Source organism: Nanorana parkeri, unplaced genomic scaffold (assembly GCF_000935625.1).
Source record: "Nanorana parkeri isolate BGI_ZX_2015 unplaced genomic scaffold, ASM93562v1 scaffold47, whole genome shotgun sequence".
Taxonomy (NCBI): Eukaryota; Metazoa; Chordata; class Amphibia; order Anura; family Dicroglossidae; genus Nanorana; species Nanorana parkeri.
In genome coordinates, this window is record NW_017306315.1 from 2,068,718 (window position 1) to 2,087,349 (window position 18,632).

Consider the following 18,632-nt stretch of genomic DNA (forward strand, 5'->3'; position numbering starts at 1 on the left):
CAGACCTGCAGGCTGCATACAAGTGATCGCGGCGTCATCTCCGAGATCACTTGTACAAAACAAGCGGCGGCATTGGGAGATAGCAATTGCACACCCCTGCTGCCCCTCTACTCCCTGCTGCCCCGAGGCCGGGCCTTGGTTTGCCTTGTGGGAAATCCGGCCCTGCCCACGCACCATAATTGCAATCAGGCGGCTCTATAGCCGCCCGTACACTTGTATGTAACAGCTCTGTATCAAATGTTTACAGTGTCCTGCTCGTGTGCACATGCACGGGGCGCGTGTGAGCATGTAAAAAGAAAATCACCATACGTATATGGCGAACCGCATTGGAGAACAAGTCATCCATATGTCTTTATACAAATGATTGACAGCAAGTGGTTAAAAAAGGGTCATATGTAATTTTTATCTGTTGTGGTGCGCTGGCAGCCCATTTGCACACTAACTAACAGAGAGTGAATCCGGTCCTGTGCGTGGGAGTGTGCAACCCCCCTCACCCCGGGTGGCGCTGCCAGCTATCCCGGGGTCCACTGTCCCTCATACCGGCCCAGGACCGGCGAGAGTCTATTCCGTTTACACTTCCAGCTACTGATCTCCCCTCTGATCACTGAAGACGGAAGTGATGTGTATTACATGACTTCCACTTTCAATGTGTAATTTCTCCGGCTGCTGTAGCCGGAGAATAAGCAGATCTGTGCTTCATCAGCTTCTTTGGAGTCCCTAGGGGACATTTGGGGTCTAATATACTCCTAGCGTCTCCATAAAGAAGACTCGTCACTGTATCTGTGTTTGTTGACCACCATGTGATAGCAATAAAGTTAAGTGTAAAACATAAAAAAGTTTTAAAAAAAATAAAGTCAAAAAGACACCCCCCCCCCCAGTGGTGATGAAATACCACCAAAATAAATCTCTATCTGTCCCAAAAAATGATATAAAATGAATTTCCAGTACAGTGGTGCATGACAGAATACATGTCAGTCAAAGTACCTCAGCGTTGAGTGTGAATGGACCCTCAGGAGTTTCCACTTTTCTTGTCAACAGCGGAATCGGTATTTTCTCGGAGATGTCTATTCCCCCCGAAATCACTCCGCTCATCCCTACGGTCTATTGGCACAATGCGGGTGTCAGGGCCTGGACTGCATAAAAAAATAAATACATAAGTCATAGGAAGCCATAGAGATATTTGGTTACTTTGTTAACGGCTTCGCTATTTACAGAGTCTCCTGGGGGCCCATCGCGGTTGGAGTCCCCGGTAATTCGGAAATTATTCCGTACTGGAAGATGTACTCATCGATCTGCGAGGTGTTTACATGATAGTTTTTGGAAAATTAAAAAAAAAACTGTTATGACAAAGCTCAGATTTTCCAAATAAATACGCCGCGTTCTTCGGAATAAGTAAACGCTACCGCATTGTCAGCTGTTTATTAGCGGCCCCTCCAATTAATGCCACGCCGGATTATCTGTTACATAAACACGGCGAGGCAGAGCTTGCACAGAACCCCCTCTACTTTAAACAGACACAACGCCTTCTCTGGCCTCCTCCAGCCTCCACTTTCCTCTCCTGCTGGTCACAGAACTTCCTTCTGCTGGAGGACGGGAGCTGATCAACGAGGGATTTACCAACGTGTCTTGATTTCCGAGCACACCGCGGGGAGTGAGATCCGGGATATACCGGACTTTTTTTCGGGCGCACTGCGTCTGCACCACCTCATGAAAACAGAAGTGCAGTAAATTTTAAAAAACTATCGCATTCACGTCTGGGCGTGCCAAAACGCGTTTCCAGAAGCGCGACAACGTTCGACACAAAATTTATATGAGCCATGTGCTGTTTATGTTTGTCACGAGGTGCAGGAGCTAGACTTGAGTCCCTGTGGACACTACGCGATGCGGGAATGCACAAACATAAACATGCGTTTGTGCACGTTCGTGCTCATTTTTTGTCCACATGGCGCCCATTGATTGCAAGGGTTGCCACGCACGTGAGAAACGCGGCAAAGTAGCATTTTCAGCTGCAAGCGTTTGACACACGTGGGAAGAAAACACGCGTTTTACCGGCTACATTTGGGGCAGTGGCGTCACAAGGGGGGTGGCGTCACAAGTGGGTGACACCCCTCCAGGTGTCACCCAGCTTAGGGACACCCCTGATTTGGGGTGCCATTACCAAGTAATGGCACCTCAAGCGCAATGCAAGCTTTGAACGTGTTGCATCAATGCGCGTCAAAGTGCTTGCTTCGGCGCATGTTCACGTAAAGTGAAGATGTGAACAGTAGACATGTAACCCCATAAAAAATGTGTTTTGTTTCGTATAGATTCAGATTTTTTTTTTTGGGGGAGGGGGGGGGGGGGGTCGGGTTGGTACAATACAATACAGCAGCAGCTCGCGGTATACTGAGCCTAGGGTGATGGGAGGACGCTAGTTTGTGTCCTCCCGTTACCCCAAGGAGAACTATGGGGAAAAGCCTTAACCCCATAGTTCTCCTTTAAACAAAACTCACAAAAAAAAAAAAATGTGCAACACGCTTGCAATGTCATTGCTTATTAATAGCACCCCATTAAAAAAATGGAAAAAAAAAACCTATTGTGCTACATGAGCTTTCTTCCGGTGTTTGAGGCACATGTGACACCCATTGAAATCAATGGGGACATGCAGGAAAAAAAGCATGAACCTGACGCCCGTTCCATAGGTGTGAAGAAGCACATATTGAATTTCCATAAGTTCTGTCCCGCTCCTAATAACCATATTCGTCTAGACGTCATTATACTGATGTTCATTGATCTGGTCCATTGATTTGGTTAATGGTGACCCGAGTCAACATCTAGATCTAAAGCACCAAGGGTCCCTGCAAGTTTTTGAAAGCCAAGATCTCCTCCTCCTTTCACTTCTCATCTTCCGATCTGAATATAGTGGTTTCTTTCTTACGAGATCCGGGACATGGTTGATATTTTATGGTTTGTGAAATCGGATAGGTCATTTATGTACACTTGATCGATGCTTCTTCGACCTATGACCTGTAGCTTGTAGCCCCACGCCATAAGTGTTTAAAGGAGAACTATGAGGTGAGTGCTTTTCACTCACCTCATAGATCTAGCCGACCTGTGACAATCTGACTGTCACAGTTCGGCTCAGGAGATCGGGAAGTGAGTGAACACATACCGGCGTTCGCTCACCTCTCGATCCTGTCACGGCTCTCTGCCGTGACAGGGGAGGGGCTGGATTCCCCTCTCCCCGCTCCGATCCGCCAGCGCTGACTGGTGGAACGGACGGGGGAGGGGGCGGGTACAGCTGGCTCTGCCTCTAGATAGGCAGAGCAAGCTGTCAGTCACCCAGCTGGGCGGATCTCGACATCGATGTCGGGATCCGCTCCGGCGTCTCAGTATATACTGAGGTATACTGAGCTTAGGGTAACGGGAGGACGCTAGTTTGTGTCCTCCCGTTACCCTAAGGAGAACTATGGGGAAAAGCCCTGACCCCATAGTTCTCCTTTAAGTCACTAACCCGATCTATTTATATCTTTTTAACTTTGAACCAACCACTACGACTTGTTTTTTTATTGCAACTTTGTATTGTTCGGATTCTGTACTTCTGAAAACTTCTAATAAAAACGAATATTGAAAGCCAAGATGAGCTGTTTGGGTACTGTGTGAACCATAAAGGAGGTCCATGTATTGGAGAATCTTTGCAATTGCTCAGTATACATTAAGGGGAATTTATCAAAACTGGAGCAGACAAAATCCAGAGCAGCTGTGTATCAGGGTTGACTTAACAGTCATCTGAAACAGGGCGAGCATGGGGGAGAGCGTTCTTTTATAACCTGTATTGTGAGAGCGTTCTTTTATAACCTGTATAGGTGTATTGTGAAACGCTCTGGATAGCCAGTTATTGCCAAAGAAGATGGTTTAAGTCCGGTTTCGCCCGGCTAGATGCAGTTTTTATTTTCACTGTTAAGCGGCCACCCCTTCTGGGGAGAATCACTCAGCATCCCCTCCCTCATCCTCAGGCGTTCAATACTCCTATATATTCCTACACATAGAAAATACAATCCTTCCCGTCTATGCGGTCAGACCACAGGATGTGGACCCACTCCTCGGCACGGGCTGCTCCTTCTGATGTGGTCAGCTCTCTGCGGCGACCCAAAACTTAAATACTTCTCTGTTGTGCAATCCAGAAGGAAGCCGTGCGCTTTGTGTTGGAAAAAGAGAGTTGAGAACAGATTTTGGTGAGCAATCTGTGCTTATTACCGATTTATTAATGATTTAAGGCCGTGACACACTGCACGCGAAGCCGTGCAGAGCGAAGCAAAGCTCTCCGGCACGGAGCTTCGCGTGCAGTGTGTGAGCTGAGTGCAGTCAGATGATTGACTGCACCTTCAGCCAATCGGCTCGTCTGTAACAACCGGCCAGACGTCGCATCCCGTTGCGCCGGTTTATACGCGCGAGCCCATTGGCTGAAGTTGAAATTGTTCATCTTGGCACGCTCAGCTCTGCAAGCTCTCGCAAGCTGAGGTGCCGAGAAGAAAGTGACATGACACACTGCTCTCAAAGGCAGTGCGCCCCCGCTCTGCGCTGCTTTGCGTGCAGTGTGTCACGGCCTTTAGAGAGACATTGGGATATGGGGAAAATCTGGTGTGCAATGTATATACACTGAGTGGCCATATTATTATCAGTACTTCGTTGGGCCGCCTCGTGACTCCACGAGATGTTGAAAGGTGATGCGAGGAATCTGACACAGGTCACTGTTGCCCTTCTGTTGTCTTGTACCAGTCTTGCCACTCTCCGTTCTGCCCTAACATTGACTAGTCGCTGACGGCCACAATTCGCACGCTCAGACCCAGATTTTCGGCTGACAGTCCGGTCTTTAAACACTTCAACAACAGCTGCTCTTGAACATTTAACGAATTCTGCTGTTTTGCTGATACTCGCTCCATGGCTCCGAGCGCCAACAATCATCCCACGTTCAAAGGCTGTTACATCGCGTTGTTTCCCTGTATCTTCAGAAATCACTTCTACTGTCGTGGTAACCAACCTGCTTCCCTATTGATAATGGTCTGGCCCTCTAGCAACTTCAGTGCCAAATTATAGCTAATTTGCCTACAGACGTCAGGTGGTCATAATAACCTGGCCACTCAGTGTATAAGCCCAAGGATGAAATACCTGGGAAACAGCATCAAACTTTACAGTGTAGTAAACTCACCACTTCAAAGATAATCTGGTGTTCTTGTTGCTCCTTGAGGAACAGAAAAAACAAAAGTCATAAAAGGATGGAGTGGGAGAGGTAAGAAGGGGAGCAGAGGTGTTATGTGATTATTCTCTGGAACCTGAGGAACACCAAAGGAACATATTTTTTTAGTAACCAATTGAGCAACTCAGCGTTCATTTTCTACTTTTACTCTATAAAGTCCCATTTGCAGTTGTTAGCCCGGCACCTATGGAAAACCCCAGTCTCCGACACACACGCTGTATTTCTAGTATGGCCAATGTGTAATAGACTTACCCGTCCGTCGCTCCGGGATCGGTGCAGGCTTCTGCCGTGTCATCGCTGACGTCAGCAGGACGTCAGTAGGGCTCTCCTCCTATGTCAGCTTAAGCCGCACAAATTCAATTGCCCGGCGTCCGAGCACGGGAGAAGACGCCGGGCAATGCAGCTCCTATACCACATGCTGAACTCTCCTTTGATTCCCACAGGCAGCCTGCTTCCTGACCACAGCATCAGAGATCTCCCCTTCTCCAGCTACTGGAATTAACCTGACTTCCAACCTGAATCTCCATTGGGATTACTGGCACATCTCTCCATACATCAATCTGGAAATCGATCTGGTTTACAGGAGCACTATCTGTGGAACTCTTCTCAAACGCAAGAAATAGAATTCTATCTCCAAACTGACTGTCTGTTATACCTCCAAAGTACAAGTTCCCTTAATCTACTACCAAGGAGATTTTATGTGAAACATTTCCCAAACACAAATATGAATTGCCTAAAGGAACTCTTGCAGTGACTACCTGTGATACATTTCCCGAACTCAGGTTATATATGCTGCTTAAAAGGGACTCTGTGTGCACTAGAGGTCTATCACTGAGAGGATACAGGGGAACCTCTCCAAACCACATCTGTAGGAGTTAATCCTAGTATTCCATAGTGCCCGGCGTGTTACACAATGTTACATTCAATCACTTTTAAACATTCACAGTAGATAAAGTTGAATAAAGACACAGGTACATCCAGTTCACCCGTTGTGTGCTTGTGTTTCTTTGTATTTAATAGGCTCTTAGTACTTCCCATATCCTACTATATTTAGCGAACTAAGAAACTCATCTAGAAGTTTCTTGAATTTATCTATGCTATCAGCGATTACTACTGACTGTGGAATTGAATTCCACACTTTTACTACTCTCACGGTAAAAGAAACCCTTACGCAGTAGATGATTAAACCTCCTCTCTTCTAACCTCTTGTTGTGTCCTTGTGTCATCAATAGTTTTCAGTGTAAATATCTTATTCTGGATATTGTGGTCCCCATTAATGATTTTGAAAATTGTAATTAGGGTCCGTCTTAAGCGTCTCTTTTCTAAGGAAAATAAGTTTAATTTCTGGAGGCAATCTACATAACTCAGGTCCTCTGTCCCTTTCATTAATTTTGTGGCCCTTCTCTAAACTCTCTCATTTTCGTGGATGTCTTTTCTGAGGTTTAGTGACTGAAAACGGAACCGCATACTTAAGGCGTGGCCAAACTAGTGATTTGTAAAGTGGTCAGATTATGCTTTTATCCCCCCACTCTTTTAATGCAAATTAGTATCTTGCTTGCTTTGCTGACCCCTGCTTGGCATTGCATACCATTGCTGAATCTATGATCTTTGAAGATTCCCAGGTCTTTCTCCATATGCGTCTTCTCCAGTGCAGCTCCCCCACTCTCAGTTATTAATAAACAAATTATTTATATTATTGGCGGTTTGCCAATGATTCCCATAGAGAACATCACTGACGGTGTGCCAAGAATTCCTATAGATATCATCACTGATGGTTGGCCAATGATTCCCATAGAGAACATCACTGACGGTGTGCCAAGAATTCCTATAGATATCATCACTGATGGTTGGCCAATGATTCCCATAGAGAACATCACTGATGGTGTGCCAAGAATTCCTATAGACATCATCACTGATGGTTGGCCAATGATTCCCATAGAGAACATCACTGACGGTGTGCCAAGAATTCCTATAGATATCATCACTGATGGTTGGCCAATGATTCCTATAGAGACCATTGTTGATGGCTTGCCAAGAATTCCTATAGATATCATTACTGATGGTTTGCCAATGATTCCTATAGAGACCATTGTTGATGGCTTGCCAATGATTCCCATAGAGGCCATTATCGATGGTTTGCCAATGATTCACATAGAGATCATCGTTGATGGTTTGATAATGATTCCTATAAAGACAATCATCGATGGTTTTTAAGAGACAAATTATTGATTTTAGCGATGGTTTTCCAATGATTCCCATGTACACCATCATCGACGGTTTGACAATGATTCCCATAGAGGCCATCATTAACAGTTTGACAATGATTCCCATAGAGGGCATCACTGATGGTTTTTAAGAGACAAAGTATTGATATTACAAATCGTTTGCCAATTATTCCCATAGACACTATAATCAACAGTTTGCCAATGATTCCCATAGAGGCCATTATCGATGGTTTGCCAATGATTCCCATAGAGACCATTATCAATGATTTGCCAATGATTCCCATAGAGACCATTATGGATGGTTTGCCAATGATTCCAATAGAGACCATTATGGATGGTTTGCCAATGATTCCCATAGTGCCCATCATCAACAGTTTGCCAATGATTCCCATAGAGGCCATTATGGATGGTTTGCCAATGATTCCCATAGAGGCCATTATCAATGATTTGCCAATGATTCCCATAGAGACCATTATGGATGGTTTGCCAATGATTCCAATAGAGACCATTATGGATGGTTTGCCAATGATTCCCATAGTGACCATCATCAACAGTTTGACAATGATTCCTATAGAGGTCATCATTAAAAGTTTGCCAATAATTCCCATATAGCAACACCTGACCAATCCTTCTCCTCAGATCCCCACACCAATCTGATAAGCGATGATGAGCTCCCAGGGAGAAATGAGCTTTAGAATTATTATTATTTCAGATGATTTCACATTTTGCAGCATCAACTTGCCCATACTAGAGTACTTTGTTTCCAGCATCTCCTTCGGCCTGTAGAAGGTTCTTGGTGGGGGTAAATGTGGATGAGTCACCTCTGTGCGATGAGTCAGATCGGGCCGTAGCGCCCGGGTCACGATTCGCTAATGGCTGCGCTTTCTCTTCTTAAGTGTGAAAAGTGAAATTAATGAGAAACTTTAAAAAAAATTAAGAGAAATGAGTTATGAGTCACGGAGTGTTGTGGAAAATTTCAGGCACGGCGTCCAGGAAGCCCGTCCAAGATCGGAAAACGAAGCAGACGCAGAACAATGGCAGCCGAGCGGAGAGCCAGATCGGAACGCTTATCGCTGCTACACTCGAGGAATAGGGATTAAAGGGGGACTCCAGACAAACTGATAGACAATTGAAAGACGTACAAGAACTGGTTTACCGGCCAAAGTTGTGCGACCTCCTCACCATGGCTATTGCTATGTATCGATGTATCACATCAGGAGAGTCACAGGATAAGATTTAAAGATTTCGACTAAATAAAATAGATTTTGCTGTGAAATTACAAATGTTGTCATCGGAAACGCTGCATTTTGCCTATTAAATTACTTATTATTTTTGCTTTAAAAAAAAAAAAATCACATTTTCCCTTTATTTAGAAGGTGTGTTTTTTGGCAGCTTGTTTAGGGAAGTTTATTTTATTTTAATGTAGTGTTCTTGGTTTTGTTTTTTTATAGTCTATGTGTATTTAATTGTTATAGTAAAACTGACACATTTATTGCATATTTTTTTCACTTTTTTATTCTCTTTTCATTTCGTGAAAAAAAAACCCTGAGTGCCTGTTCACACGACATCCATTTTGTGTGCTGACCTGATCCGTTCGCTCCTGCACTCAAAATGCATCCCAATGTATGCCTATGTGTTTTATGGGCTACAGTTCTCACGTGTGCAGTCCGTTCAGGTTACGACAGAAAAATACTGCATGTCACATTTTGTACGGTCAGGAAATGGTCAGGAAACGGTCAGGAAACGCGAACGCGTCAAAACACGTCCAAAACGCTCTGCACTGCAGCTAACATACTAACAGCCCCACTCCAGCAAAAAATCTTTTTTTTTACTGGAACGCATCAAAAACACGGCCAAAACGCGGCCATAATGCGGCCAAAACGCACTGCATCAGTAGCACCGCGTCTGCAGATCCGGACCTGATCAGGACCTGAAACTCATGTGAACAGGCCCTGACAATAAGGAAGCTCACGAGGGGACATTTTTGGCACCAGAACAGGTTTAATTTAGGGGAAAAGAGCTTTCGTAACCCTTAGGAGACATTGAAAGCCCATTGGATCCTTAAAAAAAAACAAAAACATAAATCACCTGACCATAAATCACCAATTTGATTGGATGCCGGCATTGTTCAGGTATTTCGAGAGCCAGCGGGGCCGACTAGCAAGATACTGAAGCTTGGCCCAGCGGGAGATTCCTCCATCCACACAATTTAGCGTAGATGGTGGAATCTGTCAGTGGCGTCACAAGGGGGGTGCGGCCCACACCCGGGTGTCACCATGGCAGGGGTGACACCGCCTCTAAAAAGTCGGGCACTCGGTCATGGACCGAGAGCCCGACAGTGTCAGGAGAGAGGAGGGGACCAGGTAGCATATCTCATCCCTCCGGCTGAACGTCCCCTCCTCTCTCTGCCGGCGTCCACCACTAAGATGGCCGCCGGCAGGCATCAATCAGATGGGCGAGGTGACGTCACCTCGCGAGTGCGCAAGGTGACATCACGGCAGGGTGTCAACCGGTCTCTAGACCTCGGGACACCCCTGGAATTGTTGCACTTTTTCCATCTGACCATAGAAAATCTGCACATAATCTATAGGTGTATGGCCGGCTTTACCTTGTAATTTTTCTACAATGCTGCACTCTGATCAGTGGGGGAGGGGAGACTGAGGAAATGCTTCCTCCTGCCTGCAGCAGACTCATGATGCGTCATCATCTCTTCCTAAGATAAATCATTGACTGGAGCTCAATGATAGCATGTTAATGATAAAAGTTGGAGCTTTCCTGAAAACCCCCCCCCAAAAAACTGTTTTTGTGTATTGTGACATGTCAGGAATGTATTCGCGCCAAAAGTAAACTGGCTGACAGGTCCACTTTAAGGGAATGGATGCAAGCCTGGGCCTCCTCCAGCCCGCTCTGTGGTCGGGTCTGTTTTAAATACAGCGCAGTCAGTGAATTGTTTGTAAGAAACCTCGCCAGCCACACGACTCACCACGGCATGCCTGATTTTCTGGCTTGTAAATAGGACCATGGATAAAATGTTCCATGCCTTCTATTGTTAGAAGCTCCGGGTTTTTTTTTCCGCTTCCTCCTTCCAGCTTGTGCCAAGGGGAAAGCGTTGGTATTTGTACATACCCTCTGTGAATTCCTATGGTTTTTTTTGGGGGGGTATAGTCTGGGGACATATCGTTCCTTCAAAGGTGTCAATAGTCTCCATGTCATGATATAATAAGGGAGGCAATGATGGCGGATGAAGAGGAGGGAGAATATTTTCATGAAGGTAAATCATTAGATTTGAGGGTTCTCAGCCAATGGAGAGGCTGCATTGCATCGTGGGATTTGTGGCTTTTCCCCCGGAGCCCGTACCCCATATACATCCCAGAGCCTGTACCCCATATACATCCCAGAGCCTGTACCCCATATACATCCCAGAGCCCGTACCCCATATACATCCCAGAGCCCGTACCCCATATACATACCAGAGCCCATACCCCATGTACGTCCCAGAGCCCATACCCCATGTACGTCCCAGAGCCCATACCCCATGTACGTCCCAGAGCCCATACCCCATATACATACCAGAGACCGTACCCCATGTACGTCCCAGAGCCCGGAACCCATAATGTACGTCCCAGAGCCCATACCCCATGTACGTCCCAGAGCCCATACCCCATATACATACCAGAGACCGTACCCCATGTACGTCCCAGAGCCCGGAACCCATATACATCCCATAGCCCTACCCCATATACATAACAGAGCCCGTACCCCATGTACGTCCCAGAGCCCATACCCTATAGACGTCCCAGAGCCCTACCCCGTATACATACCAGAGCCCGTACCCCATGTACGTCCCAGAGCCCATACCCCATAGAAGTCCCAGAGCCCTACCCCATAGAAGTCCCAGGAGCTGCCCGATACGGCCGTGTACTCAGCACGGAGCTGTACGTGTCGGCCGATTCCGGTGTGAATGAGCCCTTAGACACGTTCCAGGATCACCAGATCTCTTTGTGCATCACCAATCACATTTACACCTCCAAGTCAGATTAATGGCTGATTGGTGGCTGTGAAAAACTTCTTGCTGGCATTTCATTTACATCAGTCTCTGCTGTGAGAGGCAGAGTGGAGGATGTTCCAGCTTCACCTTCAGCTGAGTTCCAGGATCACTAGATCTTCAATAGAAGGAAGTGGGGTGGACGAATGCCCAACAGCAATAGTAGCATAAAAAAGTAAATCCTCTAGCACAGCGGTCGCCAACCTTTCAGAGCCACAAGCAAGCTAATGGATGTTTAGGCAAATACCTGCAAGATTCAGCTAAGGCATAGCAGCGCCACAGAATCACATACTTCCCTGTAATGCACCTGTAAGGTTTAAGCACACATGGAAAACTAAATGGCTCTACAGACATAACAGATATTCAGAAAGATTCAGCCAGAGCAAGGCAGCAATGCAAGGCCACAGGAAACAGCAGCACATGTATTTCTAAAACCAACTCATTGAAAGAAAAATGGAGTGGATCCTACTTGTCAGCTTGTCCATGCATGTGATCATCCCAGTACAACCATAGCTTCTGATGATGCAGCTGAGTCACGGTTCTTCTCTGGAGTCACAAGGCCAGGAGGCTAAGCTAGTGTTCAACCCGCCGCCATGATGGAGGAAGCATCCGAACATAAAGAGACCCCAAGAGACCATTCCTGCACCCCAACTCCAAGGCTATGGGGGAGGCTTCCCTTATAAGACTGCATTTAGCTACCTAACAAAGGGAACTTCGCAACAGGAGAGGCTGAACCTGTGCGGCAGGCCAGAAGAAACCAGCAAGGTGAGGGCAAAAAACTCCAACATATCCTTAGTATAACCGGCTTGAGCAGTGAGGACAGAAAAAAGAATGGTGGCCTTGGGAGGCGGGCTTTAATTTATAGTATAACTGGTCCTGTGATTGGGCTGGGGGCGGAGCCATACCCCGTTGTGTGCTGCCATGGCTTGGTGTCAGGAAATCTATATATACATACAGCATATATATATATACCTACATACATAGGTGCGGGTGTGCCTGCAGGAGTGGCAGTGCTGGTGGAGGGAGGGAGCGGCCCGCCCCGGCCCAGTAATAATATTAATTGTTCCCCCCCCTATCGAATCTGCCACTGGCCTTGCCGGCCTATGCCCCCGCTAGCTTCAGCACTGCCCCCAACCACCCCTTCCCCCACACTGAGTCACTATTACCTGGCTCCTCCCCACTTTTTCCATGTCCCGCAGCCTGCTCAGTCCAGGTACTGACGAGATGCCTCGCCTCCTGCAGAGAGCCGCGCATTCGTTGTGACAGTCGCTGCTTGAGTCAGTGAGAGGCAGCCCCGGAGCCTCAATGCTGCTTCAATGACGGCCCAGCCTTCACAGGATCAGAAGGGCCCGGGGACCACCAACATTTTCTCACGGACCACCAGTGGTCCACGGACCACTGGTTGGCGACCGCTGCTCTAGCATGTAACCTGTGCTCCCTGCAGACATCTCAAGGCTTGATGTTGAGCCCTGGCTGGAGCCTAATAGCAATCAAAAGGCGCGTCTTTTCCTGTAGCGTTAACCCTTACTGATCCACGTTACTTTTTTTTACACTTAAACCTACATAAAGCTTTTTCAGAAAATACTTCCATGGATCTGGATGCGGGATGTTATAACCCGGCACTGACCCGTATAAACAGACCGCCGCGTACCATCAACATCTTGACCCAACTCCTGTTTCTCATTCCAGCACGCCCGTCAAGAATGTGCGCGCTGCGGCTGATTTGGGAAACAATCCCAAACGTCAAAATATTGACGTTTTTGATGACCTTCAGTGACATCCATACTGAAGAGAGAGGCCGGCCGGGACGCAGCTACCAGATATTGGATGTTGCAGAGCTAACGGCGAACATCGCGGCCCGCTGATTGTGATTGCTCACCCAAAAACAAGCATGGGGGGGGTGAAAGAAAGAAAATAAAGAACTTTTCTCATCCAGACATCTACTACTGTTGCTGGATGACAAATGGAGAAAGGAATTGTGGGTACATTTTATTTTTACACCCTAGGTCAGGGATAGGCAATTTTGGGATTCCAGCTGTGAGACCACAAACCCCATTATGGCTCTGCCTCTGGGAGTCATGCCTGTGGTGGAGTCTTGCAATGTCTCATGGGACTTGTAGTTCCATGACAGCTGGAGGGCCGAGGCTTGCCTACCATTGTCCTAGGGAAAGCCCCTTTTATGCATGGTCATGGTTGGTGTGACAATGCTAAAGTAGGGGGTTTGATTAATAGACATTATATATAGTTTTTGCTCAGTTTTATATATTTTGAGTTTAGAAACTTTAAGTATTTTTTTTCTCATTGTTTGTATAAGAATTTAGTACTATAATACCTAAAGTTGAACTCCGGCCTAGATGGAGCCAGCAAAGAGCTGTAGCCCTGGCTTGTGTAAATCTCAAGACTGACTGGTTGGAATTAACAATCTTTTGGCAGGCAAGCAACAAAAAGTAGCGTAGCAGGGAACCCGGGGTCTCGGGTGGGCTGTAAAGGATCTCTTGTGACCCCGCATAGCCCACCTGAGACCTTGTAAAGCTCACCACAGCCCCCACACAGCCCACCACAGACCCCGCACAGCCCACTCTCTCCCTGCACACATGTGCTCCTCCACTTACCTGTAGCCCCCCAGCCAGCCTCCGGGTCATCCCTCCATTAGACGCTGGAGTATGGGCAGCCCCGAGCCGCCCGGAGCCCTGCCAGCCGGTCCGTATGTAACTCGGCCCCTCCACTCTCAGGTAAATTAGACGGCCGCGAGTCCCAACGAGCGGCCGCCTAATTTGCCTGATTAGGCAGCTGAGGCTGCCTGATTCTGTGCGGCCCGGCTTGCCGCAATGATATGGGGGCGGCGTTTGGCTGCCCCCCCTGCAAAGTGCCGCACAAGGCAAACGCCTTGCTTGCCTTGCGGTGGATATGCCTCTGGCTATATGTGGAATTTGGTGGACCAAGGCACCAAGCGTTTTCTCTTCCTGGCCACCATGAAGTCCACTCCTCCTGCTACAGAAGAGATATTCCCGCTTCTCTTGCAGCTTTAACTATAATATAAAATGAATGAAAAAAACAGCAACAAAGTGAGTTATAAAAGACCTTTAGGTGGCTCTTCTCTCCAGCATCTACCAAGAGCTGAAAACACCAGTTTTGGGTGTAACAACCATTTAGGAAACCATGTTTCATGAAGACGTTGCCGGCATTGGAAGGGTTAGCTGTTCTTGTCATCTTGCGCCGAGTACGATTATCGCCTCCACAGGTCTTGGCACAGGTCTGGACTCCAGCCATATCTAGACTCTGTTCCACGAGGCTGCATAATGTCACTGCGTCAACACCCCAGAGCTGAGACTGAACAAACAATTCTCAGAGGACGGCGTAGGGGGGTCACAAGTGATCTGGCTGGACACCAGACTACAGAGCGTTCTCCATGGCTGCTGGGGATGTCGGTGCTATAGGGAAGAAGCTTTGGTATGGCTAAGAAAAGGGTGACAACCATTCACCAAATCTGATTGGAGTCCAAAGATCTTCATGGTGCCAATCCATACCATGAATAAAGTAGATGACTTTAAGCTGGAGTTTTATCTGCTTATATTTTGCCCCCTTTCCCCTCATCACCATGCTAATGAACGTTGTTCATGTTCCTCTTATACCTTATTTTACAACGTGGGATGTCATCACTGGGCCTCTGATGCAATGCAGGCAGATCATGGCTGGTGGGAGGGTCTGGCAGGGGGTTGTACATAGCTTCCTGAAAACATCAGAGCACCCTGCTTCAGTACACTTCTCATGAGCCCTCAGCCCTGATGCAAGCAGTGGGCTGGCTCTTGGGAGGAGTTATGCAAATATCACAATGGCTTGATGGGTGGGGGTCAGTTTGCAGGAGTGAGAGCTTCTTGGTTTTGCATACAGACCACCCTAGGTAATGCCCACATGTGATGATGGCTTCCACAATGGAATGATCTGAAATCCAATGCATGAAAGGAGTGGACCAGGCAGGGGCGTAACTAGAAATCACAGGGCCCCATAGCAAAATTTTGTATGGGGCCCTGTGATTTCTAGTTACGCCCACCTGATAACCACCAGGGACAGTCAGGCTTGGGAGGAAAAGGCTAGATCAGGGGTAGGCAAACTCTTCATCATGCATCTGCCTCTGGGAGTCATCCCTATGGCTGTCAGAGTACCTTGATAGGTGGATGACTGAGTCAGGGGCGTCCCGAGGCTGAGTGTCACCCGGAGCGGAGACCGGGTGACCCCCCTTGTGACGCCACTGAACTGAGTCCTAGGCAAGCTGAATTCGCATGCAGCCCTTCATATCACCCACATGTGATGCTGATAGGGTTGCCACCTTTTCTTCCAGCGAAACCCGAACACTCTAGGGACGCACAGAAATGTTTTGGGGAATATGAGTCATGGCTTATTCATATGTACATAGCGTCACCCATTTATGTGTAAATATCACAGTCGAGACTATTTTTATTGGGGGGCCCAATAGCCCCTATCTTAATTTTGGTTGCCCCTGTCTACCTGACATCCTGTGTCCGGGTTTCAGCGGCCATGAAACCTGGACACAGCATTAAAAACCCTGACTGTCCGGGTGAATCCTGGACAGGTGGCAACCCTAGATGCTGAGCCTCCATGCTTCAATGAATGAAAGGGGTGGGCCTGGGACAGTCAGGCTGGGGAGGAAAAGGCTAGATCAGAGATCTGCCTCTGGGAGTCATCCTTGTGGCTTGCAGAGTATTGCAATTCCTGTTGGGATTTGTAAATGCAGCAGAGCTGGAGGGCCAGAGTTTGTCTACCTTGGGCTAGATGATGCTGAATGTCCTCCAGCCAGGGAATGAGGCGGGGTCTATGTGACTTGCTGCAGCTTCTAATGCACATTGTGAGAAGCTCCCAGTGTGCAGTGACATCAGAGGAAGCCAGTCCAGGAGAGGACCAGGTACAGCTGTGCGAGACTGAAGGGAAGGCCGGAGTTCAGCTTTAAGAGAGGTTACAGAGAGCCTCCGGATCAGCCGTCAGGCGTATGAATTATATATGTTCTTACACCCTCAGGGACCTTTCTGAAGAGTGTCAGGAGGGAAAGAAGAGCAGAGACAAGCCATTTATTTGAAATGTTAACATTCAACAAACAAAGCAGACACTAAGAAGTGCGAAGCCTCCAGAACAGAGCGTGAGCTGCCGATTATTTTCATTACAACCTGCAAAGTGCTCTCGCTCGCGTGGAGCTCCGTTGTGTAAACTGTTTATGTAAGAGCGTTTCTTGGCCCGGGCTCAATAAACTCACCGTAATAATCCCATTCATACAGCAAACAGGGCGCGGATTAGCCGAGGAGAAGGCTGCAAAAAAAGGCCGCTTTAACCCTTCCGCGCCCTGCCCACTTGCCACAAGATAGAGGAAAAGGGCCATCGTGGAGGCTGTTGGGCTCCTGTGACACCTGTGGGCATCCAGATTTGGCCCAGGGACTAAAAAGCAGAAGCGAGAGGCAATCCACTGCTTCTCAGTCTTCATTCTCAAGTCCATGACGTCCTCCCCAGCCTTACTGTCCCTGCCCTTCCCTTTCAGTGGCGTCACAAGAGGGGTATTGCCCGCTCCGGGTGATACCATCAGAGGAGGTAACACCAAAATGACTAACAGTCATTTTAGCATCACCCCCCAGGGAAAAGGTGGGCACTTTGTAATGGACTGAGAGCCCAACAGCTGCACGAGAGTGGAGGGGACCCGGCAGCATACCTTATGCCACCGGATGAACGTCCCCTTCTCCTTCTGCCGGTGTCCATCACTGAGATGGGCGCTGTCAGTTAAGAGCAAGTGACGTCATGATGTCACTCACAGCGTGTCCTGATGTTCCACCCGGCGGCCAGCCTGGGAACGCCTCTGGTCCCTTTTGTTCATTGGCTTTCAGATCTTTCAATGATAGAGGTGAGCACACATATGTAATGTGGGCTAGTTCACATGAGCGTTGGACTTCACCTCCCCGCGGAAAAGGAACCCGTGGTGGAACACTTCTCAGAGGTGGTAGAGCAGCGTCTTCCAGGCATTTAGAAGGCAAGTTTTTTTTATGCTTTGATCCCGTTCATATACATTTCATATAAAACTAGCTCTCAAAAGCCCTCAGCTATGATGCAAGCAGTGGGCCGGCTCTTGGGTGGAGCTATGCAAATGCCAAAATGCCTTGATGGGTGGATGTCTGATTGGGCGTTTCTAAGCAGGATGCATTTGCATGAAAACTGCCCTCGGTAATGCCCACATGTGATGCCTTTATAGCTGAAAGAACTAAAATCCAATAAATGAATGGAAAGGGGCAGGGGCAGGGGCAGTCAGGCATGGGAGGTAAAGGTCTAGATAATGCTGGATATCCAACAGCCAGGAAATAAGGCGGGCTCCCTCTGACTTGCTACAGTTTCTAATGCACATTGTGAGAAGCTCAAAGCATGCAGCTGGTTTTCAGCTCTTTTGGTCATGGAGTTGAACATACATGTGCACTATGGGCTCGTTCACATGAGCGCTGGAAGTGTCCACCCCTGTGGATCACTTTTCAGAGGGTGTTACAGCAGTGACTTCCAGGCATTCCGGAGGCAATACTTTTCCTCCTTTGATCCCAAGGGGAAATTTTACATTGAACTTGCACGCCGCCTCGGCTGAAGAGCGGCCCCTTTTCACTTCAATGGCCACCCTTGGCAGGCGGCACCACTTGGAGATTGGTAACGGTAACACAGAGAGGGTGGAATATTACTTTAATTAGTCAAAGTGCAGGTTGCAGAGGGCAACGACTGTGGCAACCAATCACCAATCAGCTCCCAATCTTCCGGCTGCTCCGACATGATAAAAGATTACATTCGATTGGCTTCTGTGCACCATATTCCATTTACCGGGGACTCGGCAGAGCAACATTTCCTATTTATTTTTCCCGAAATGTTTCCCAATAACCCCCCCGAAAAAAAAGAAAGTTCATTGTTTAATCCAAAATGTAATCAGACTGCAAACGACGGCAAATTGTCCTAAAACATATTTGGACTATTGAGTCACGGCGAGCAAACGTGCGATGTGTGTGTTTAATCAGGTAGGACAATGGTTCATTGTTGGGGCTGGAACTCCACCTCTGCCATTGTAAGCGCTCCCTGGGGGAGGGGGGGGGGGGCGACC